Source organism: Delphinus delphis, chromosome 11, assembly GCF_949987515.2.
Source record: "Delphinus delphis chromosome 11, mDelDel1.2, whole genome shotgun sequence".
Taxonomy (NCBI): Eukaryota; Metazoa; Chordata; class Mammalia; order Artiodactyla; family Delphinidae; genus Delphinus; species Delphinus delphis.
The window spans coordinates 26,675,061-26,699,803 of NC_082693.1; the positions used below are offsets into that span (position 1 = coordinate 26,675,061).

A 24,743-nucleotide genomic window follows, 5' to 3' on the forward strand; every position below is an offset into this window, starting at 1 on the left:
CTTATCCTGATTAACTGCATGAACTTGTTAGGCTAGGTTTGCTCTGAGCACTTAAAGGAACAGAGAGCAGATTGAACTTACAAAGCAGGGCTTCTGAATTTTGTATCTGTTTGCAAATGAATGTCTGTGTGCCAGAGACTTGCTTTCACTGTAACCTGGTAGGAAGGGTGCAGGTGAGTGGCTGACCCTCACCCACCTGTAACTATGTGAGATGACTAATTCTGTCAAAAAGAACCTCATAGTTGGGTATGACCTGTCCCTCAATATGTCTCCCTTTAATTTTTTCAGGTTTCCAGGATCTAGACCAGTGGTTCTCAGAGTACTGTCCCCAGGCTAGCAGCACCAGCATCATCTAGGAACTTGTTAGAAGTGCAAATTCTCAAGACCCACCTTGGATCTGCTAAATCAGAAGATCTGGGGCTGTTTTATGTTTTTCAGGTGATCCTTATGCCTGAATATTTGAGAAGCACTGAACCAGATCACATAGTGTCATCTATCCACCTTTTCCTGGTTGCTCTCCTTTTACTGTATCAATTGTGCCTTATCTGAGATTCTTCACATTGCTTACTTCTCTTACCATTATGTATTGTTAAAGATTCTCCATAAATCAAGACCCATATGTAACTTTTAATCAGAATTCCTCACTAATCAAGTCTCTTTCAGAAAGACTATTTGTATTAAGTTGATTTTATAAACAACACCGTTTCAGAAATTCATATTCCTCTGTGAGGCAGCAGCAATAGTGCAATGATTATCAAGCTCTGTTCTTTGGAACACTAGGCATTTCTCTGAGTCCCCTAAGGGGACACCTGGAAAGCTGGGGGAGGAGGAATAAGGTTTCTTATCCTTGCCTTTTTTTTTTTTTTTTTTTTTGCGGTACGCGGGACCCTCACTGTTGTGGCCTCTCCCGTTGCAGAGCACAGGCTCCGGACGCGCAGGCTCAGCGGCCATGGCTCACGGGCCCAGCCGCTCCGCGGCACGTGGGATCCCACCGGACCGGGGCACGAACCCGTGTCCCCTGCATCGGCAGGCAGACTCTCAACCACTGTGCCACCAGGGAAGCCCATCCTTGGCTCTTTAAAAGCCAACATTTGTTAAGCACCTACTATGAGCCAGGCATAGTTCTGATCCCTTCACTTGCTAATGTGTTCATTTAGGTGGTATTCTGCCCACCTTTTCCATCAGAGAAGCTGTGCTCTACTGTGTTTTACTTACTGGGTTGCAGCATAAGTTTTTCTTTAAGGAAAGAGATTGACACTAAAGACAAAACAAGCTGCACCCTTTACTCACTGAGCTCCAAGTACTCAGGCCTTCTCTCCAGTCCTGGAATAAACAGGTTCTTTCCTATTCCAAGCTTTCACATGCTCCTCCCTCTTCCTGAAGCTTCTCCCTCAACCAACCATAGCAGGCTCTCTCTCATCCTTTAGTTTTCTGCTTAAATATTATCTCTTCTAAGAGAAACTTAACCATCTGATTTGTTTTAGGGAGTCCTCCTCTTTTATTCCTTCATAAAGCACACTTATTTTTATCTTTATAGCATTTAATGCAGTTTGTTATGATATAGTTCCCTTGTTCAATTTTTTTTTTTTTGCGGTACACGGGCCTCTCACTGTTGTGGCCTGTCCTGTTGCAGAGCACAGGCTCTGGACGCGCAGGCTCAGCGGCCATGGCTCACGGGCCTAGCCACTTCACGGTATGTGGGATCCTCCCGGACCGGGGCACGAACCTGTGTCCCCTGCATCGGCAGGAGGACTCTCAACCACTGTGCCACCAGGGAAGCCCTCCTTGTTCAATTTTTGTGGTCTGTTCCCCACTGGACTGTAGGCTTGGCAAGGGCTGGGACCTTATCTATCTTGTCCTTTGTCTACCCAGCACCTACTAACGTCTGACACAATGTTGGTGCTTAATAAATATTTGGTGATTTGATGACTGAAGTATAATGAGGCAACGAGTTCTCCTTCAGGATCTTTCATTAACTAAAACAGTTTCATCTGTAAATGAAGGTTGACTGAGATGCTCTATGAGATGATTTCTGCTTCAGCATCACATGGTTCAAAATTACCTTTTAATTTTACACTTGTCTGCTTATGCTTCTAGTGGGCAGGGGCTTTGTATCCTTCCTTAATTGCTCATTATGTAAGGGAAAGCATTTAAGTTAATTTCTCAAGTGAACAAGAATAGAGGTGTTAAAATAAAATTCAAAATGGAGATCACACTTGAAAATTTCCTGAGCAGACAGAACCAGTTCAGCCAAATAAGCGAAACCTAATATAGCTTACTCTGCAAAGTAAGCAGAACTTAACTTGGATTGTAAATTCTCCCAAAAATCATAATCAAAACCTAAATTAACCTAAATTGTTTTAGGTTGCCTAAAATGGCATAAGAAGACCACTTTTAACCAATCCCCTGTCATTTGGAAAAACCCCACTGCTATAACCAATCATTATAAAGATTAAATTGCTTCCCTGTTTTCACTGTATAAGCCATCCTATAAAATGCCTCTGTGCTTAGTGCCACTATTGGTTTGAAGACTCCCAGTTTTCAAACTGTTCTTCTATGCACAATAAACTCTTACAATTATATTGATTTGGTTTTATTCCTAACAGTTTCTGGATTTTGACTTGAGCCACCTGACAACTTTACATTGGATTAGCCATAAGGAATGGAATCTGGTCTATGTCCAGTCATGCTACACAGACACTAATTGTGAAGAGAAATTTAGAAAAACTTTGATCTGGGTCAAGGAAAAGGAGTATTGGAAATAAAGTGTATTTAAATTTTTAAATGAATTAAGATTTATAATCTCATTAAATTGTATATTTATTAATCTAATTTTCAAATGGGCAGAGGATCTGAATAGACATTTTTCCAAAAACAACATAGAAGTGGTCAACAAGTACATCCACATGAAGGGTGCTCAACCTCACTAATCATCAGGGAAATGCAAAACAAAATGACAATCCGGTATCTCCTCACATCTGTTAGAATGGCTATCTTCAAGAAAACAGGAGATGACAAGTGTTGGCAAGGATGTAGAGGAAAGGGAACCATTGCACACTATTGGTGGGAATGTAAATTGGTATAACCACCATGGAAGCAGCATGGAGGTTTCTCAAAAAATAGAACTACAACATCATCCAGCAATCCTACTTCTGGGTATATATTCAAAGGAACTGAAAACAGAATATCTAAGAGGTATCTGCACTTCCATGTTCATTGCAGCCTTATTCACAGGAGCCAAAATATGGAAACAACTTAAGTGTCCAACAGATGAATGGATAAAGAAGATGTGGTGTAGACATACAGTGGAATGTTATTTAGCCACGAGGAAGAAGAAAATCCTCCCATTTGTAACAACTTGGATGAAACTTGAGGGCATTATGCTAAGTGAAATACACCAGACAGAGGAAGACAAATACTGCATGGTATCACTTATCTGCTGAATCTTAAAAAAAATGTTAAACTCATAGAAACGAAGCAGAAAAGTGGTTGCCAGGGGCTGAGGGGTGAAAATAATAGGGAAAGTTTGGTAAAAGGTCTAAACTTTCAGCTATGAGAAGAATAAGATCAGAGGATCTAATGTAAAACATGGTGACTATGTTGATAACACTGTATTATGTAGTAACTGAAATTTTATAATTATTATATAATTGAAATTTGCTAAGAGTAGAACTTAAACGGTTTAACAACAACAAAAAAAAGACAAATATGTGAGGTGATGGATGTGCTAGGCTGTGGGAGGCAAGAACATGCAATGGAGGAAAGGCAGCCTCTTCAGTAAGTGGTGCTGGGGAAGATGGACAGCTGCATGCAAAAGAATGAGATTAGAGCACTCCCTAACACCACACACAAAAATAGATTCCAAAGGGATTAAACACCCAAGTGCAAGAACGAATACCATAAAACTCCTAGAGGAACATATAAGAAGAACACTCTTTGACATAAACCACAGTAATATTTTTTTGGATCTGTCCCCTAGAATAATAGAAATAAAAGCAAACATAAACAAATGGGACCTAATGAAACTTAAGAGCTTTTGCACAGCAAAGGAAATGATAAACAAAATGAAAAGACAACCTATGGACTGGGAGAAGATATTTGCAAATGATGCAACCAACAAGGGCTTAATTTCCAAAATATACAAACAGCTTATACCACTCAATATCAAAACAAACAAACAACCTAATCAAAAAATGGCAGAAGAACTGAATAGACATTTCTCCAAAGAAGACATACAGATGGCCAACAGGCACATGAAAAGATGCCTGGAGAGGGTAGAGAGAAAAGGGAACCCTCCTACACTGTTGGTGGGAAGGTAAGTTGGTGCAGCCACTATGGAAAACAGTATGGAGATTCCTCAATAAACTAAAAATAGAGTCACCATATGATCCAGCAATCCCACTCCTGGGCATATATCTGGAAAAGACAAAAACTCTAATTCGTTTAGAGTTAGACACATGCAGCTTAATGTTCATAGCAGCACTATTTACAATAGCCAAGACATGGAAGCAAGCTAAGTGTCTGTTGACAGATGAGTGGATAAAGAAGATATATATATATGTGTATATGTATATATATATATATGTATATATATGTGTATATATATCTATCTTTATATATATATGTATATATACATGTATATATATAGTGTATATATATGTGTGTATATATATATATCTTTATATATATATATAAAGAAATATATATATATATACACAATAGAATGTTACTCAGCCATAAAAAAGAATGAAATAATGCCATTTGCAGAAACATGGATGGACCTGGAGATTATTATATTAAGTGAAGTAAGTCAGACAGAAAAAGACAAATATCATGTGCTATCACTTATATGTGGAATCTAAAAAAATGATACAAAAGATCTACAAAACAGAAATAGACTCACAGACATAGAAAACAAACTTATGGTTATCAAAAGGTAGAGTTGAGGGGAGAGATAAGAGTTTGGGATTAACAGGTACACACCACTATATATAAAATAGATAAATGACAAGGGCCTACTGTATAGCACAGGGAACTATGTTCAGTATTTTGTAATAGCCTATAATGGAAAATAATCTAAAAGAGATACATATACATATACATAAACATAACTGAATCACTTTGCTGTACACCTGAAACTAACACAACATTGTAAATCAGCTATACTTAAATAAAAATAAATAAATAAAATATCTTAAAATCATAAAAAATATATGTGAGGTGATGGATGTGTTAATTGACTTGGTGGTGGGAATCCTTTCACAATTAATAATAATAATAATACAATGAATTAAGATTGTATTCACTGAATAATGAAGAATGAATTATGACAAAAAATGGTAGAAACTTTTCTAGATTTTCATTAAGCCTTTTGTAATAGGGAAGAACAAATCTGACTCCATATTAGATCTGTTTCTTTTACTTTAACCTTTATATTCTATTGCTTTTGCTTCCAGTTAAGAGTGTTGCCTAGGGCTTCCCTGGTGGTGCATTGGTTAAGAATCTACCTGCCAATGCAGTGGACATGGGTTTGAGCCCTGGTCCAGGAAGATCCCACATGCCGTGGAGCAACAGAGCCCATGTGCCACAACTACTGAAGCCCATACACCTAGAACCCGTGCTCCACAACAAGAGAAGCCACCGCAATGAGAAGCCTGCGCACCGCAACGAAGAGTAGCCCCTGCTCACTGCAACTAGAGAAAACCTGCATGCAGCAATGAAGACCCAATGCAGCCAAAAATAAATAATAAAATAAAATAAATAAATTTATTAAAAAAGAAAAGGAAGGTTGCCTATAGCCTGAAATATACAGGACAGCCTATTCTCAAGGTTTTGACCTTTAAGACTCCATTCATAGAGAGTTATCTGGACAGCTGCAAGCACAAAGAATTCCTGCACCAAGAAGTTTGCAACAACCAACCTCACCCCTCTCTCACCTTGCCTTTAAAAATGCTTTGCTGAAACACTTCTGAGAGTTCGGGGTTTTGGGGGCAGGAGCCATTTCCTTGCATGGCCCTGCAATAAACCCTTCTCTGCTCCCAACTCAGATGTTTTGGCTTGTTTGGCCTCACTGTGCATCGGGCACGTGAACTTGTGTTCACTAACACTTTCACATTGTAGAATTTTGTCTTGGAATTCAGAAGAAAATTCTCTTCTTCTTCTCCTCCTCTTCTTCCTCTTTTCCTTCTTCTCCTTCCCCTTCTCCTTCTTCTTCTTCCTGTCTTATTAAGTTATAAATGATGGAAAATTTTAAGTTTCAAACTACTTGTACTTTTGGTTTTGTTTTGTCTTTGGGTGTTTTAATAAACTGTAGATAAAATTTTCATCAGTTGTCCGTAAACTGCCACTTGAAAACTATGGGAACACGATGCTCAGAAGACCATCCTCAGCCCCATTTAGACAACTGCTGTAGATTAATGATGCCAAATTTGTCTCAGAGTCTTGCCTTTAGATGCTTTGACTCCAGGTAAATTGAGGAAGAATGGACAGGAACAACAACTACACTCACCACTGCCTGCTGTGTTCTAGACTGTCCAGAGGGCAAACTCTTGAATAAAATTCAATAAAAACATATCCACACCTGTATGCTCTTCACACACCTCTCCATCAGGGGGTAGCAAGGAGTTAGCTGGAAGAGCCCTGGTCAGAAAATATGAAGATGAAACTTCTCACTGTAAATCTATCACTAAATTGCTATGTGATACCCAAAAATAAACTGAAAATGGATTAAAGACCTAAATGTAAGAGCTGACACTGTAAAACTCTTAGAGGAAAATATAGGAAGAACACTCTTTGACCTAAATCACAGCAAGATCGTTTCTGACCCACCTCCTGGAGAAATGGAAATAAAAACAAAAATAAACAAATGGGACCTAATGAAACTTCAAAGCTTTTGCATAACAAAGGAAACCATAAACAAGACCAAAAGACAACCCTCAGAATGAGAGAAAATATTTGCAAACGAAGCAACTGACAAAGGATTAATCTCCAAAATATACAAGCAGCTCATACAGCTCAATATCAGAAAAACAAACAACCCAATCCAAAAATGGGCAGAAGACCTAAATAGACATTTCTCCAAAGAAGATATACAGATTGCCAACAAACACATGAAAGAATGCTCAACATCATTAATCATTAGAGAAATGCAAATCAAAAATACAATGAGGTATCACCTCACACTGGTCAGAATGGCCATCATCAAAAGATCTACAAACAATAAATGCTGGAGAGGGTGTGGAGAAAAGGGAACCCGCTTGCACTGTTGGTGGGAATGTAAATTGACACAACCACTATGGAGAACAGTGTGGAGGTTCCTTAAAAAACTAAAAATAGAACTCCCATATGACCCAGCAATCCCACTACTGGGCATATACCCTGAGAAAACCATAATTCAAAAAGAGACACGTACCACAATGTTCATTGCAGCACTATTTACAATAGCCAGGACATGGAAGCAACCTAAGTGTCCATTGACAGATGAATGGATAAAGAAGATGTGGCACATATATACAATGGAATATTACTCAGCCCCATAAAAAGAAGCAAAATTGAGTTATTTGTAGTGAGGTGGTTGGACCTAGAGTCTGTCATACAGAGTGAAGTAAGTCAGAAAGAGAAAAACAAATACCATATGCTAATATATATATGGAATCTAAAAAAAAAATCGTTCTGATGAACTTAGGGGCAGGACAGGTATAAAGACGCAGACGTAGAGAATGGACTTGAGGACACGGGGAGGGGGAAGGGTAAGCTGGGATGAACTGAGAGAGTAGCATTGACATATATACACTACCAAATGTAAAATAGATAGCTAGTGGGAAGCAGCTGCATCGCACAGGGAGATCAGCGAAGTGCTTTGTGACCACCTAGAGGGATGGGATAGGGAGAGTGGGAGGGAGATGCACAAGGGAGGGGATGTGGGGATATATGTATACGTATAGCTGATTCACTTTGTTATACAGCAGAAACTAACACAACATTGTAAAGCATTGTACTGCAATAAAGATGTTAAAAAGAAAATTGCTATGTGACCTCAAGAAAATAACTTCATGTCAAAGACATTAACTTTTTCTCATTTGTAAAAGTGATAGAGCTTGATTTAAGATATTCTCTACTCCCTCAGGATTATTTTTGTCTGTATCTATTTAGATAAACTGTTACTGAGCCAAACTCAGGTCTGTTCACCCACGTGCAGTAAAGCCAATCTACTGACACTGGGTTGTGTTGAAGGAAAATGCAGTATTTATTGTAAAGGCACCAATACAAGAAGGACAGGTGGCTCGTGCTCTAAAACCTCTAACTCCCCAAGGGGTTTCAACAAAGCAATTTTAAAGGCCAGGTGAGGGAAGGGGGGGTCACAGGATATGTGATCATCTTGTGCACAATTCTCTGATTGGTTGATGTTTAGGTATCAGTCCTTAGGCACCAGTAGTTCTGAGGGTTCATGGTCATCAAGTAGTTAATTTCTTCCATTTGGTGGTGGTTTCAGCATCTGTAAAATAATTCAGGAAGTGTACATCAGATACTATTATCTAGGTACTTCAGAGAGGAGCTACAGCAGAGGATATAGGGGACGGGTCTGTCCCTGTAGGATCCAATAGGGTTCTGCTCAGTTACCAAACAAGAATTGACATGATTTCTCTTCATTCATACCTGCCCAATTTATTCCTTACTGGTCTACCAGGAGTGAGTGAAAGAGGCTGCTTGCCACGAGGTGAGAGAAACAAGAGGAGAGTGGTAATGCAATGAGTTCTGGGTTTCAAATGCCAAACCTGGGACAGCCAAAATTTCCCTGAGTGATTTAACTATCAATAATATTGATTGGTAGGTGAATTGAGGGGGGTGGGACTAGATCTCAAATCCTGGCCTGTAGATATCTATGACATTTAGTATTGATTCCCTTCAAGTAACTACTGGGCGTTTCCTAGAATAGTTCTCAAAGTAATACACCTTATATTATGACCTAAGGCATATACATACATACATGACCAAATCAACACTTAGCCTGACATCATACAGTGCATTCTGTTATTTTCTATTCTATTGTGTTTGTTTCTCCTTTGTTTTTTAATTCTTGACATCCAACAGCAATTTAAAAGCATTCTTGGGGTAGAGGGAATATGGCTAGCAGCTGTCTCCTTCTTGGATCTGGGTTATAGATTTTAGAACAGATGTTTGTTATTCACTTCCAATCTTCCTAGGCAATTTGCCAGTGCGGTTGTCCTGCTGTTGGTCTTTGAGTTGATGGCCCATCTGTCCTGGATCTTGATGAGTGTGGGGGTAGAAGTGGGGGACTCAGAGAGAAAGCTCATTAAACATGACCTTGTTCTAGGATTCAGAATATGGTGGGTCTGCACTAAATCACCCTGTCAGATAGGTAGTTATTTAAAAGAAATTTGGGGGAATTCCCTGACAGTCTAGTGGCTAGGACACCGGGCTCTTGCTGCTGAGGGCCCGGGTTCAATCTTTGGTTGGGGAACTAAGATCCCACAAGCCGTGTGGCTCGGCCAAAAAAAAAAAAAGAAAGAAATTTAGATCTATGATTTTAAAAAATTCTTTTAAAAAAATTAAACAATTTAGAAATGTAGTCATCTCCTGCTGTGTATCAGTAATCTGTTACTGAAAATTAGTTGTTCTGCACGAAAATGCTAGTCTGGAGCCTATTTACATTTATCTTAAGTAGGAAAAATTATGTTACTATGTCAACCCCAAGCCCTCAGCTAATTTCTTAAACAGGTTGCTAAAGGGTGGTAATACACCTATACATAATTAAAACTCCAAACCATCTTGTTAACTGTCAAGAGCTTAGAACTTTGTTTCTTTCTCACCAAATAATTAATACATTTGATAACAAACAGCAGGCTTTGTGCAGGAGAAGGCCACTGACCAAGATGGCTTTAATGTTCCCCTCAGTCTGACTAAACTTAAACTGGCTTCTTTCTGACTTGAGGCCCCTGAGCTCCCTTTACTTTAGAAGACTTGTAATTGTAATTTTTTTCTCTGCCCCTTTGAGATGTAAATCTTTTTAACAGCCTCTTATCAGTTTTACAACCAGGAAAGTCTTTCTCAAGAACCTGGGAGCTCTCCCTTGAAATGTAATCAGCAAAGGAGATGCACCCCTATCTCACAGCTTCTGACCGAGGGTAGGCGCCAACTCCAAGGTTCCTTGCTCCAGGTTGCAAAACTATCCCTTGTCATAAAGATATGAGAAAATTATTTTTCCTTTGGATAAAGCCAATCAGCAAACACAGATGGCCTGTGACCTCCCCATAACGTCCTCCAGTACTTTTCTACTAGCTCACCCCAGCCATTAAAAAGCATTACCTCTCTGCTGCCATGGATTTGAGTTCAGACTTAGTTCTGGCCTCTCCCTCCCATTGCAGTAGCATTGGATAAAGTCTTCTTCATCTGTTTAACTTTGTCCAGTGTAATTTTTATTTTAACACTGCTAATGGTCCTGTACTTCATCCTTTTTGTGGACACTCAATTTCACAATTTTCAAAAAATTTTTACAGGGACTCTGTATTAGTTTTCTGGGGCTGTCAAAACAAAGCACAGTAAACTGGATGGCTTAAAAAAAAATTTATTGCCTTATGAATTTGGAGGCCCAAGCCCAAAAGCAAAGGTGTTGACAGGACCATGCTCTTTCTGAAGGCTCTAGGAAAGAATCTGTTCCATGTGTTTCTCTTAGCTTCTGATGTTGCCAGTAATCCTTGGTGCTCCTTGACTTGTAGATGCATTATTCCAGTCACTGCCTCCATGGTCACATGGCATTCTCCCTGTGCATGTCTCTCTCTGTGTCTCTTCTCTCTCTCTTTTTTTTTTTTTGTGGTATGTGGGCCTCTCACTGTCGTGGCCTCTCCCGTTGTGGAGCACAGGCTCCGGACGCGCAGACCCAACGGCCATGGCTCATGGACCCAGCCACTCCGTGGCATGTGGGATCTTCCTGGACCAGGGCATGAACCCATGTCCCCTGCATCGGCAGGTGGACTCTCAACCACTGCGCCACCAGGGAAGCCCTCTTCTCTTTTCATAAGGATACCAATCATATTGGATCAAGGGCCTACACTACTTGACTATGACCTCATCTTAACTTACGTCTTAATTATATCTTCAAAGACCCTATTTCCAAATAAGGTCACATTCACAAGTACCAGGGATTAGGACTTCAACATATCTTTTTCAGGGGACACAAAGCAACCCACAACTCACTCTGAAGAAACATCAATAATATTTAGAATGGAAGGCTTTTCCTGCATTTCATTTTGTTAAAATATTGTATTATGCTTAAATGTAAACAGAAGATTTGTCTATATACATGTTGGCTGAAATGTTATATTGAGAAATACATATATCTATGAAGTTTGGGTATTAAAAATGAAGAGGTGTCTATGTCTTTGGGGAGGTTTACCCAGAAGACATTGTGCAGGGTAGGTAGTACCCTATCTGCCTGGATGACAGGCTTAGGTCTCATGAGAGTGAAGCTTCTTTAAGGAGGAATCAAGGAATATGTCACAGACAGAACCAAGCAAGTAAGGAGATTGACTTTATTCAGGCTGATCTTGGGTGGCCTCAGCCTGCAGTGACTTGAAGCAACATTTCGGTTCTCAGCAAGAGATTGAAGCCAGGCCACAGCAGTGAGAGTGCCTAATCCTAACCACTAGACCACAAGGGACAGTGGCCAGTGACAAAGCCCTGGCCCATCAGCTGTGCAGAAATGAATTTCCACATAGAGACCGAAAGTAGTGAAACAAGTAAAGTGTTTACCAGGAGGAAAAAGAGTACGTGTGGATAGACACGTGGGTGGGCTCAGAGAGAGTGCCCTCAAGTGCCCTCATGGTAGTTTGAATCACTTTTATGGTGCATTTTGTCTGGGTTTCCTTTGGCCAATCATCTTGCTTTGCATGGTTCTGAATCCATATTTGGTTTATCTCCGGGTCCTCCCGTGTATGTGTGTGCGTCTCTTAGCCAAGATGGTTTCTAGTGAAGAGGCCTATGGGTAGGTTGACATCACTTACTATGAGGTGATGCCCCCTCCCTTTTGACCTCTGAGGAGCCTTTCTACACATGTGTAGTTGGGAAGGTCTCCTTGACTTTGAGAATGAAGAATATGTGGTCTTTTATCACTTACCTGGGCAGGACTTAGCTTCTCCTCCCTCCTGCTATTTTGGAGTATCCGTCCACAGGGGACAACTCCAGCTGCCCAGCCTAGGGTCAATCTATCTCCTGCCTCAAGGCTATTGTGGTAAGGAGAGCCCCCCAGATCTGACATCAGAGTGCCTCTGCAGGGTGGTTTTGCCTTTGACTTACATAGGGAGGGGACATAAACTGGCCATAGGTGGAGGGTTTTACAGTTAGGGTTGTTTTGTAAGCAGAAGAAATCTCAGTCAGGTAGCCGAAAAGAAAATGTTTTTCTCTGTGGTTAACTAGTTTCAGGGGAACAAAAAATAGCTAATCGATTATAACAAAGAATGGGAAGTTGGAGGATCTGTGTCTGGACTTGTCAGCAGGTTCTGGCAAAAGGGGAAGGAATGATCTGTGTTTGGCCTTGTCACAGGTAAAGAGAGGAGTCATCTGCAAGGATTATGGGAGTCATGAGAAAGAGTAGACAGTGGGTTTTATGAGTCAAATGGGGGAAGAGTGATTCTTTGAGTAAGCCCTTTCCTAGAATACAAAAGAATGGGGGGGATTTTGGAAAACAAAAGGTTGGAGGAGGTGTTCTTTACCATTGCTGCTTTCCAGAAGCACAGGGTAAAATTCAACAATGTCAGTCGTCAGGAGGAAGGACCTGTGTGTGTCTGACTGCATCTTGTCATTGCCTGCCTTTAACTATTTCTCTTTTAAGAAGCGGCTTACTTATCCCTGCAAAATGGATCCCACAGTTGAAGGCTGCTGCTGCCACCAAGTGGTGGTACCCACATAGTGACTGCCAAACCTCAGACTCTAGTGGGCTGGGTGTACTCCAGGAGTGTGCAAGAAAAAACACTGGGATGCAGAGTTTTACTTTATTTTTATCAAAAAAGCAAGCAAGAATTTAAAAGTTAGTACCGAAATTTAACATACCAGTCTGTTCCTCACTCTGTATCTGTATCTGTCATAAGTCACCTTCTTGGGAAAGAGATGAAGCTTCACATTGTGGTAACTTTCCTTTCTGAACCCCTTCAAAGTGTAGTAACATATTGCAGACTGTGAGTGCCTGATTAAGTGCAGATAATATTATCTAGTTTCAACTAAACCTATCCTTACACAATGGACAAATAGCTTTAAGAGACTCCTGCAGAGAAACTGTTGGTTTAAAAAATAGCACAAATAGTGTATATATCAGCAAACAGGAATCCTACAACAGTAGAAGCTCTTAGACAGCTACTTGACAAAAAAAAAAAAAAAGTCTAGCATATTTTTACAAGAAGTTGATCAAAACATTCAAAATTGTCAATACTGTTTGAAATATGGCTTTAACATTGTTAATCTGAGCCTCATCCCAATTGTTGTGTATGAAGAGGTTTCATGAGATATCTGTTTTGGTTATTACAGCCACTTGCCCACCAAGATTTGAAATTAATTGAATTTACAACTCTATTTCATAGTGCTAACCCAGCCTTTTCAAAATTCGTGAAATGCAACATATATAATCACTGGTCCTTTTCCTGTTTTAGTGGAGAAGACCTGTGACTAGAGTCTATGTTTGCACACTTAGGAGATATAAGTATAAACTGTAGGTAAAGCAAAATTTTCAAAAAGTTAAAATCATGACTCTCTGGCAAATATAAAGTGAACACATGTCAGAGATTTAATTAACTCATTGATTAATAAAGGAACCAATAAAGATTCTATGACCAATTCAAAGAGCATATTAGAAGCAAGGATATTTATAGGATATAAAACTGATTAATGCCCAATCGACCACAAACCTTTGGAGTTGTAAGTTCTATCAACAGAGTTATATGCAGCCCTACCAGACAAAAATCTCCAAATTAACAAGTAACTTCACTAATTCTGAGACTTTTAATCAATAGTAAATAATGGGATAAACTTTATGTTACCATGACCCTCTGGCCAAATCCACTCCATGTATTTTGTAAATAAATTTTTATTGGAACTCAGTCATTTCCTTAGTGGAAGGTCTGAGTACTCAGAGTCCTAAAGCCAACAAAACCTGTAATATTTACTATCTGGACCTTTACAGATGAAGTGTGTTGGCCCTTGCCCTGGACAATCCTTGGGTGGGCTTTGCCCCCACATGTATTGAAAGGATGTTCTACTCATCTTTTTTGCCTTATTTCCAAGTTTTGGATAATTTTCATGACAGCTGCTTGAGAACCCTTAATACGTAATTTATCTGTTTCCACTATCTTCAGATAAGTCCTTTGGTTCAAATTCCCTATGTTTTATTTCTTTAAATATTTTTCCCCTCAAAATGTTTTAGATATTTGTTTTCTTTTATGCTGTTTTATTTACAAGTAATTTACTTTTATCCTTTTAAAAGAACTGCAACATTTCTTTAAATATAAAATTTTGCATTTTTTTACTATGAAGTTTGACCACATCATGATAAATATTGTTGTAGTTGTTAATTTCCTTTTCTTGGGGTACAATGAGACTCCCCATCTGCACATCTAATAGCATTCAATAACATTTCATTTGGTATGTTTTCTTGAATTTACACACCCATCATTGTAAGTATTCCATTGTCTATCTTCCATTTCTCTCATTTTCCTTTTATGTCACTTCAATCACCTTGTGCATTTTCTTTACAACTGATGTCGTTTCCACAAGCTTCTCCCCCCATTGTAACAATTCTTTGTTACAATGTCACTTTTATTTGTATAATCAAAACTATTTCAGCAATAGCATTAACTTTACCTTTATTTATATACTTAGCTCCACCAGCTCTTTTTTTTTTTTCTGGTCTCGTGTTGTTTTCTTAACTCATTCTTAATCAAATATTTAATTGTGTCCATGTATTCTTTAATTTTCCAGATCACTGGTTCATTGTAAAAGGATATAATTCAGAACCAGCCAGAAGGAAGAGAGGCACAAGGCAAGGCATGTGGGAAAGTGTGCGGAGCTTCCATGCTCTCTGAGTGCACACCTCTCCCCAAATCTCCACATGTTTACCAACCTGAAAACTCCAAATTCCCTAAGTCATTATTCAACAAATGTTTATGGAACACATACTATGAGCCAGATGGATACTGCAATGAATAGGACCTATCCCTGTCACTTTCACAGTATAGTGAGGAAGTCAGGCAATGGGAAGCTAGGTTGTTTTGCTCAGTATCTTAAAATGTCTTTTCATGTGCCTCCTTTCAGTAATAAATATGTTGTAACACCCATTCTACTACACACCTACCTATATACACAGTTTTTTAAAAATCAGTGTAATGCTTAAATTGAAACACACAGGGACTTCCCTGGTTGTCCAGGGGTTAAGACTCCACACTTCCAATGCAGGGGTCATGGGTTTGATCCCTGGTTGGGGAACTAAGATCCCACATGCCTCTATGTGTGGTCAAAAATAAATAAATATATATTTTTAGAAAATTATTATAAAAATAATATATAGTTAATATGTAAATATTTGCTATGATTACAGTAGAAGGCATAATGAATAGTGAGATGCTTGGGCCTCTATGTAAAATAATGAAAACACAATGAATACAAATGCATACAGAAACAGTTATGATATGTCACCAACTCAAATATCATAACTGGAGTTGCCTTCAGAAGAAATAATTTTCCAAATTGGTGAGTAACACAGTAAAATCCTCGGCCAAGTAAAGTACAATCTTTCCTAGATTTGCACGGTGGTTTCATTCCTGGAAAATTCAGTGTCTACTAAAAACATGCAAAAATAGTTTGATATATGTAAAGCAAAGTTAGGTTTAGGGACTTCCCTGGTGGCACAATGGTTAAGAATCTGCTTGCCAATGCAGGGGGCATGGGTTCGAGCCCTGGTCCAGGAAGATCCCACAGGCTGCGGAGCAACTAAGCCCGTGCACCACAACTACTGAGCCTGTGCTCTAGAGCCTGCAAGCCACAACTACGGAGCCTGCGTGCCACAACTACTGAACCCGCATGCCTCGAGCCCATGCTCCACAACAAGAGAAGCCACTGCAACAAGCCTGCGCACCTCAACAAAGAGTAGCCCCCACTCGCCCCAACTAGAGAAAGCCCGTGCACAAGCAACAAAGACCCGAAGCAGCCAAAAGTAAAAGTTAATTAATTAATTAGTTAAAAAATTTTTTAACAAAAGAATGATGAAACATGCAAATTTAGGTTTAAGCTCAGATAATTATAAACAGACTTTTAACCTCCATAAATACATGGAAGGATATTAGAAGTTCATGCTGGCTGAGGAACAGGTTTTCATTGTGAGACTATTCTACACATTGTATAGTGTCCTTGGCCCCACTTACTAAATGACTGTAGTGCCCATTCAAATCCCTTCACCCTCAAATTCCATTCATTGGGACAATCTGAAAGACCTCCCCAAATTTCCAAATTGCCCTCTAGGGAGCAGTACAGTTCCTGTGGAAATTCACTGAAAACAGAACAAAAGATCTCCTGCAGGCTAAAACTGCCCTTGCCTCTGGGGTTTGGGTAGGGAGGGCAGCATTATTCTGTTGCCTGGGAGGCTGGCTTGGGCTGAAGGTGAGTGGTCAGATCAAAGGTATATGTTTTCTTCTGGCTAACCCCCAGGGAAGGCTGGAGTGTTGGGACTTCTACAAAAACGAAAGGCAAAGGTGACATTTGACACCTTTCTCCTGCATTTTAAGTTTTCCTTGATCAGTTTGCCTGGCATAGAAAGCTAGGGTCAAAAACCTCTCCGTACAAAAAAAGATGAAATAAATGTGGAGATATCTATCTATATCTATATCTATATGTGTGTGTATACATAGGTATATATTGTATATGTATACTCACATGCTTATTGTGTTGTTGTAGAAAAAGTGAAGGCAATCTAAATGTCTACATACAGGAGAGTTAATTTAAAAAAGAAAAAACAGGAACTTCCCTGGTGGTTCAGTGGTTAAGAATCTGCCTGCCAATGCAGGGGACACAGGTTCGAGCCCGGGTCCAGGAAGATCCCACATGCCGTGGAGCAACTAAGCCCGTGTGCCACAACTACTGAGCCTGCAGTCTAGAGCCAGTGCGCCACAACTGCTGAAGCCCGTGTGCCTGGAGCCCGTGCTCCACAACAAGAGAAGCCACTGCACTGAGAAGGCTGCGCACCACAACGAAGACCAAACACAGCCCAAAATAAATAAATAAATAAATAAAATTTTTTAATGAAAAAAGAAAAAACAACCTATGGCACATCTGTAAAATGAAATTCAGGCATACATTGAAAATATTTCAAGTACTGTAACTGAAAGTGGGGGTCTGGCCACTTGTTGCTCAAAAGCCAATAAAGAGGCAAGGTTGGTGGAAAGTGCTTTATTTAGGAGGCCAGCAACCTGCAGGGGAAGGCGGACCAAAGGCCAACTCCCCCTTGCCCCCAACAATCAGTGGGCAAGAACTTTTATATAGAGAGGGAGGGGGCTACATGCAGAAACAGCGCAGTCAGCTCTGACAGTCATTTTGAAAGTAGTCATGCAGTGGCCTGATCAGCGTCATCTTGACTGTTCTAAGTACAGTTAGTCTTCAGTTCCAGGGTCGGTTTGTTCCCATTTCTTTGAGGCCAGTTTTCAGAATTGTGGCAGCTTATGACATGGCTTCAGTCTGGTTATCATGTAGTTAACTTCTTCCACCAGGTGGAGGTTTCCATATCTATAAGACAGCTCAAAGGGTATGACTCAGAATATTATCTATAGCCCTTGAGGAGGAAATAAAGGTCCTTGACTTTGCTTAATGACTGAACTATTATTATTTAGTCTCCTTTGACTGTTTTCTTTTGTTTCTGCATTTTCTCACTTCTCTGATTAAATTTATTCTTTGGCTAACGTTTTTTCTACAGACAAAAGGCAGGCTGAGGACATGAGGGGCAAGGACCATAGGGTCCTGATCTGTTTCAGTACTGTTCCAGACCACTGCAATAAAGCAAGTCACATGAATTTTCTGGTTTCTCAGTGTGTATAAAAATAATGTTTGCACTATACTGTAGTCTATTAACTGTGGATTGGCACTATGTCTAAAAAACCAATGTACATACCTTATTTTAAAAATATTTCAATGCTAAATATGAACAGACCAATCACAAGTAATGAAATTGAAACTGTGATGAAAAATCTTCCAACAAACAAAAGTCCAGGACCAGATGCCTTCACAGGTGAATTCTATCAAACAGTTAGAGAAGACCTAACGCCCATCCTTCTCAAACTTCCAAAAAATTGCAGAGGAAGGAACACTCCCAAACTCATTCTATGAGGCCACCATCACCCTGATACCAAAACCAGACAAAGATACTACAAAAAAAGAAAATTACAGACCAATATCACTCATGAACATAGATGCAAAAATCCTCAACAAAATACTAGCAAACAGAATCCAACAACACATTAAAAGGATCATACACCATGATCAAGTGGGATTTATCCCAGGGATGCAAGGATTCTTCAATATATGCAAATCAATCAATGTGATTCACCATATTAACAAATTGAAGAAGAAAAACCATATGATCATCTCAATAGATGCAGAAAAAGCTTTTGACAAAATTCAACACCCATTTATGATAAAAACTCTCCAGAAAGTGAGCATAGAGGGAACCTACCTCAACATCATAAAGGCCATATATGGCAAAAACACAGCAAACATCAGTCTCAATGGTGAAAAACTGAAAGCATTTCCTCTAAGATCAGGAACAAGACAAGGATGTCCACTCTCACCACTATTACTCAACATAGTTTTGGAAGTCCTAGCCACAGTAATCAGAGAAGATAAAGAAATAAAGGAATACAAATTGGAAAAAAAGAAGTAAAACTGTCACTGTTTGCAGATGACATGATACTATACATAGAGAATCCTAAAGATGCCACCAGAAAACTACTAGAGCTAATCAATGAATTTGGTAATGTTGCAGAATACAAAATTAATGCACAGAAATCGCTTGCATTCCTATACACTAATGATGAAAATTCTGAAAGAGAAATTAAGGAAACACTCCCATTTACCACTGCAATAAAAAGAATAAAATACCTAGGAATAAACCTACCTAGGGAGACAAAAGACCTGTATGCAGAAAACTATAAGACACAGATGAAAGAAATTAAAGATGATGCCAACAGATGGAGAGATATACCATGTTCTTGGACTGGAAGAATCAATATTGTGAAAATGACTATACTACCCAAAGCAATCTACAGATTCAATGCAATCCCTATCAAATTACCAATGGCATTTTTTACCGAACTAGAACAAAAAATCTTAAAATTTGTATGGAGACACAAAAGACCCCGAATAACCAAAGCGGTCTTGAGGGAAGAAAACGGAGCTGGAGGAATCAGACTCCCTGACTTCAGACTATACTACAAAGCTACAGTAATCAAGACAATGTGGTACTGGCACACAAACAGAAATATAGATCAATGGAACAGGATAGAAAGCCAAGAGATAAACCCATGCACCTATGGTCAACTAATCTATGACAAAGGAGGTAAGGATATACAATGGAGAAAAGACAGTCTCTTCAATAAGTGGTACTGGGAAAACTGGACAGCTACATGTAAAAGAATGAAATTATAACACTCCCTAACACCATACACAAAAATAAACTCAAAATGGATTAGAGACCTAAGTGTAAGACCGGACACTATAAAACTCTTACAGGAAAACATAGGAAGAACACTCTTTGACATAAATCACAGCAAGATCTTTTTTGATCCACCTCCTAGAGTAATGGAAATAAAAACAAAAAGAAACAAATGGGACCTAATGAATCTTAAAAGCTTTTGCAAAGCAAAGGAAACTACAAACAAGATGAAAAGACAACCCTCAGAATGGGAGAAAATAGTTTCAAATGAATCAGCGAACAAAGGATTAATCTCCAAAATATATAAACAGCTCACGCAGCTCAATATTAAAAAACAAACAATGCAATCCAAATATGGGCAGAAGATCTAAATAGACATTTCTCCAAAGAAGACATACAGATGGCCAAGAAGCCCATGAAAATCTGCTCAACATCACTAATTATTAGAGAAATGCAAATCAAAACTACAATGAGGTATCACCTCACACCAGTTAGAATGGGCATCATCAGAAAATCTACAAACAACAAGTGCTGGAGAGGATGTGGAGAAAAGGGAACCCTCTTGCACAGTTGGTGGGAATGTAAATTGATACAGCCACTATGGAGAACAGTATGGAGGTTCCTTAAAAAACTAAAAATAGAATTACCATATGACCCAGCAATCCCAATATTGGGCATATACCCAAAGAAAATCACAATTCAAAAAGACACATGTACCCCAATGTTCATTGCAGCACTATTTACAATAACCAGGTCATGGAAGCAACCTACATGCCCATCGACAGACAAATGGGTAAAGAAGATGTGGTACATATATACAATGGAATATTACTCAGCCATAAAAGGGAACGAAATTGGGTCATTTGTAGAGACGTGGATAGATCTAGAGACTGTCATACAGAGTGAAGTAAGTCAGAAAGAGAAAAACAAATATCGTATATTAACGCATATATGTGGAACCTAGAAAAATGGTACAGATGAACCGGTTTGCAGGACAGAAATTGAGACACAAATGTAGTGAACAAACATATGGACACCAAGGGGGGAAAGCAGTGGGGGGTGGGGGTGGGGGTGTGATGAACTGGGAGATTGGGATTGACATGTATACACTGATGTGTACAACATTGATGACTAATAAGAACCTGCTGTATAAAAAAATAAATTAAATTAAATTCAAAAAAAAAAACTTCATTGCTGGGTGTTCCCTGGAGGTCTAGTGGTTAGGATTCAGCGCTTTCACTGTTGTGGCCTGGGTTCAATCCTTGGTCAGGAAACTGAGATCCCACAAGCCATGCAGTGTGGCAAAAAAAAAAAAAAGAAAAAGAAAAAGAAAAGAATAAAATGTTCATTGGCTACATTAAAAAAAAAAAAAACTTCATTGCTAAAAAATGCTACCCATCATCTGAGCCTTCAGTGAGTCATAATCTTTTGGTTGGTGAGAGTCTTGCTTGTTGATGGCTGCTGACTGATCAGGCTGGTGGGTGGTGAAGGCTGGGGTGGCCGTGACAGTTTCTTAAAATAAGACAACAACGGAGTTTGCCACATCAATGGCCTCTTCCTTTCGTGAACAATTTCTCTGTAGCAGGCAATGCTGTTTGGTAATATTTTACCCATGATAGATCTTCTTTCAAAATTTGAATCAGGGGCTTCCCTGGTGGCACAGTGGTTGAGAGTCTGCCTGCCGATGCAGGGGACACGGGTTCGTGCCCCAGTCCGGGAAGATCCCACATGCCGCGGAGCGGCTGGGCCCGTGAGCCATGGCCGCTGAGCCTGCGCCTCCGGATCCTGTGCTCCGCAACGGGAGAGGCCACAACAGTGAGGGTCCCGCGTACCGCAAAAAAAAAAAGAAAAAAAAAATTTGAATCAATCCTCTCAAACCCTATCACGGCTTTATCAACTCAGTTTATGTAATATTCTAAATCCTTTGTTGTCATTTCAACAATCTTCACAGCATCTTCACCATGAGAGACTCCATCTCAAGAACCCACTTTCTTTGCTCATCCATAAGAAACAACTCCTTATCCATCTGAGTTTTGTCATGAGATGGCAGCAATTCAGTCACATCTTTGGGCTCTGCTTCTAATTTTAATTCTCTTGCTATTTTCACCACATCTGCTGCTACTTCCTCCACTAAAGTCGTGAACCCTTCAAAGTCATCCCTGAAGATTTGAATCAACTTCTTCCAAACTTTTGTTAATGTTGATATTTTGATGTCTTCCCATGAATCACGAATGTTCTTAATGACATCTAGAATGGTGAATCCTTTCCAGAAGGTTTTTAATTTATTTTGCCCAGATTCATCAGAGGAATCACTACCTATGGCGGCTACAGTCTTACAAAATGTATTTCTTAAATACTAAGACTTGAAATTTGAAATGAATCCTTGATCCATGGGCTGCAGAATGGATGCTGTGTTAACAGACATGAAAATAACATTAATCTGGTTGTAATACAGCTCCATCAGAGCTTTTGGGTGAACAGGTGCATTGTCAATGAGCAATTACATTTTGAATGGAGTCTTTTTTTCTGAGCAGTAGGTTTCAACAGTGGGCTGAAAATATTTAGTAAACCATGTTGTAAACAGACGTGCTGTCATCAGGCTTTGTTGTTCCATTTATAGAGTACAAACAGAGTAGACTTAGCATAATTCTAAAGGGTCGTAGGATTTTTGGAATGGTAAATGAGCATTAGCTTCAACTTAAAATCACCAGCTGCGTTAGCCCCTAACAAGAGAGTCAGCCTGTCTTTTGAAGGTTTGAAGCCAGACATTGACTTCTCTCTAGTTATGAAAGTCTTAGATGGCATATTCTTCCCACAGAAGGCTGTTTCATCTACAATGAAAATCTGTTGTGTAGTGTAGCCACTTTCATTAATGACCTTAGCTACTTCATCTGGATAACTTGCTGGAGCTTCTGCATCAGCACTTGCTGCTTCACCTTGCACTTTGATGTTACGGAGATGGCTTCTCTCCTTAAGCCTCATGAACCAACCTCTGCTAGCTTCAGACTTTTCTTCTGTAGCTTCCTCACCTCTCTCAGCCTTCACAGAACTGAAGATAGGGCCTTGCTCTGGAACAGGCTTTGGCTTAAGGGAATGTTGTGGTTGGTTTGATCTTCTATCCAAACCACTACAATTTTCTCCATATCAGCAGTAAGGCTGTTTTGTTTTCATACCATTGGTGTGTTCATTGCAGTAGCACTTATAATTTCCTTCAAGAACTTTCCCTTTGCATTCGCAACTTGGCTAAGTGTTTGACAAAAGAGCCCTAGCTTTCTGCCTGTCTCAGTTTTTGACATGCCTTCCTCACTAAGCTTAATCATTTTTAGCTTTTGATTTAAAGGGAGAGACCTGTGACTTTTCTTTTCACTTGAACACTTAGAGGCCATTGCAGGGTTATTAATTGTCCTAATTTCAATGTTGCTGCGGTTCAGAGAATAAGGAGGCCCAAGGAGAGGGAGAGAGACAGGAACGGCTGGTCCATTGAGCAGTCAGAACATACACATTTATCGATTAAGTTCACTATCTTATATGGACGAGGTTCATGGTGCCCCAAAACAATTACAGTAGTAACATCAAAGGTTACTGATCACAGATCACCATAAAAAATATAATAATAATGAAAAGTTTTGAAATATCACCAGAATTACCAAATTGTGACATAGAGACACAAAGTGAGCAAATGCTGTTGGAAAAATGGTACGAATAGATTTGCTGGATGCAGTGTTGCCACAAACCTTCAATTTGTAAAAAAAAATGCAGTATCTGCAAAGTGCAATAAAGTGAAGCACAATAAAATGAGGTATGACTGTATCATAGTAGCCATTTTTTTAAAAAGTTATGTAGATCAATTCTCCTGCCTTGAAGAAATTTCTCAATAACAACAAAACTATAAATTTAATGTGTATAGAAATATAATTGAAACATTACAAACTAACATATTATTAGTGGTTATTCTGGAATCTGAAAAATTGCAGCAAGTGTTAGAAGTTTTACAGTAGAATGACCCCCTAAGTCATGACTGCAAGCTACAAAAGCCATGTGTGATATCCTGATTTCAATCAGGCCTCTCTCTCTCTCTCTCTTTTTTTTTTTTTCTTTTTCCAGTGTTTCTCAAGTTTATGTGACTATCAAACCCTATTTTCATGTGAAATACTTTGGAAACTACTTTGCTACACCTTTCAGAGAAAGCAGTATTTGGAGAAACTGATAGTGTGATAAACATGTGCATGAGTTTTCTTGTGAAATAATACTGTAAGCACACAGTTCTAATTATGTGCCAGGTATCATTCTAGTGCTTTACAAGTATTCGCTCATTTAATATTCATGACAAGCCTATGAGATGTGTTACTCTTATGGTCTTAGATAGATCCAATTTCATAAATCTTACTAAAACTATTAAGTGGTAGAGCTGGGAGTTGCACCTGAACAGTCTGGCTCCAGAATCTACCCCACCTGATCTCATCTTTTTTTTATGGTTGAGTAGTATTCCATTGTGTGTGTGTGTGTGTGTGTGTGTGTGTGTGTGTGTGTGTGTGTGTATAACTCTGGTATATATATATATATATATATATATATATATATATATATATATACCAGAGTTTGTCCATTCATCCATCAGTGGACACTTAGGTTATTTCCATGTCTTGGCTATTGTAAATAATGCTGCAATAAACATAGAGATACAGATATCTTTTTGAGATAGTGGTTTCATTTCCATCAGATACGTACTGTGAAGTAAAATTGCTGGATTTTATGGTAGCTTTACTTTTAACTTTTTGAGGAATCTCCATACTGTTTTCCATAGAGGCTGCACCAATTTACATTTACAAGGGTTCCCTTTTCTCCACATCCTTGCCAACATCATTTTCTGTTGTCTTTTTGATGAAAGCCATCTTAACAAGTGTGAGGCGATAGCTCATTATGGTTTCGATTTACATTTCCCTGAAGATTAGTGATGTTGAGCACTTTTTCATGTAACTGTTGGCCATTTGTATGTTTTGTCTGGCAAAATGTCTAGTCAGATTCTCTGCCCATTTTTTATTCAGAT

At 39.2% G+C, this 24,743-nt stretch overlaps 1 pseudogene; it reads right to left on the reverse strand.

Annotated features, from left to right (window-relative positions):
• Positions 1-20,540: 20,540 nt before the first annotated feature.
• Positions 20,541-23,082, reverse strand: LOC138414215 (tigger transposable element-derived protein 1-like; annotated as a pseudogene).
• Between the last annotated feature and the right edge of the window lie 1,661 nt (positions 23,083-24,743).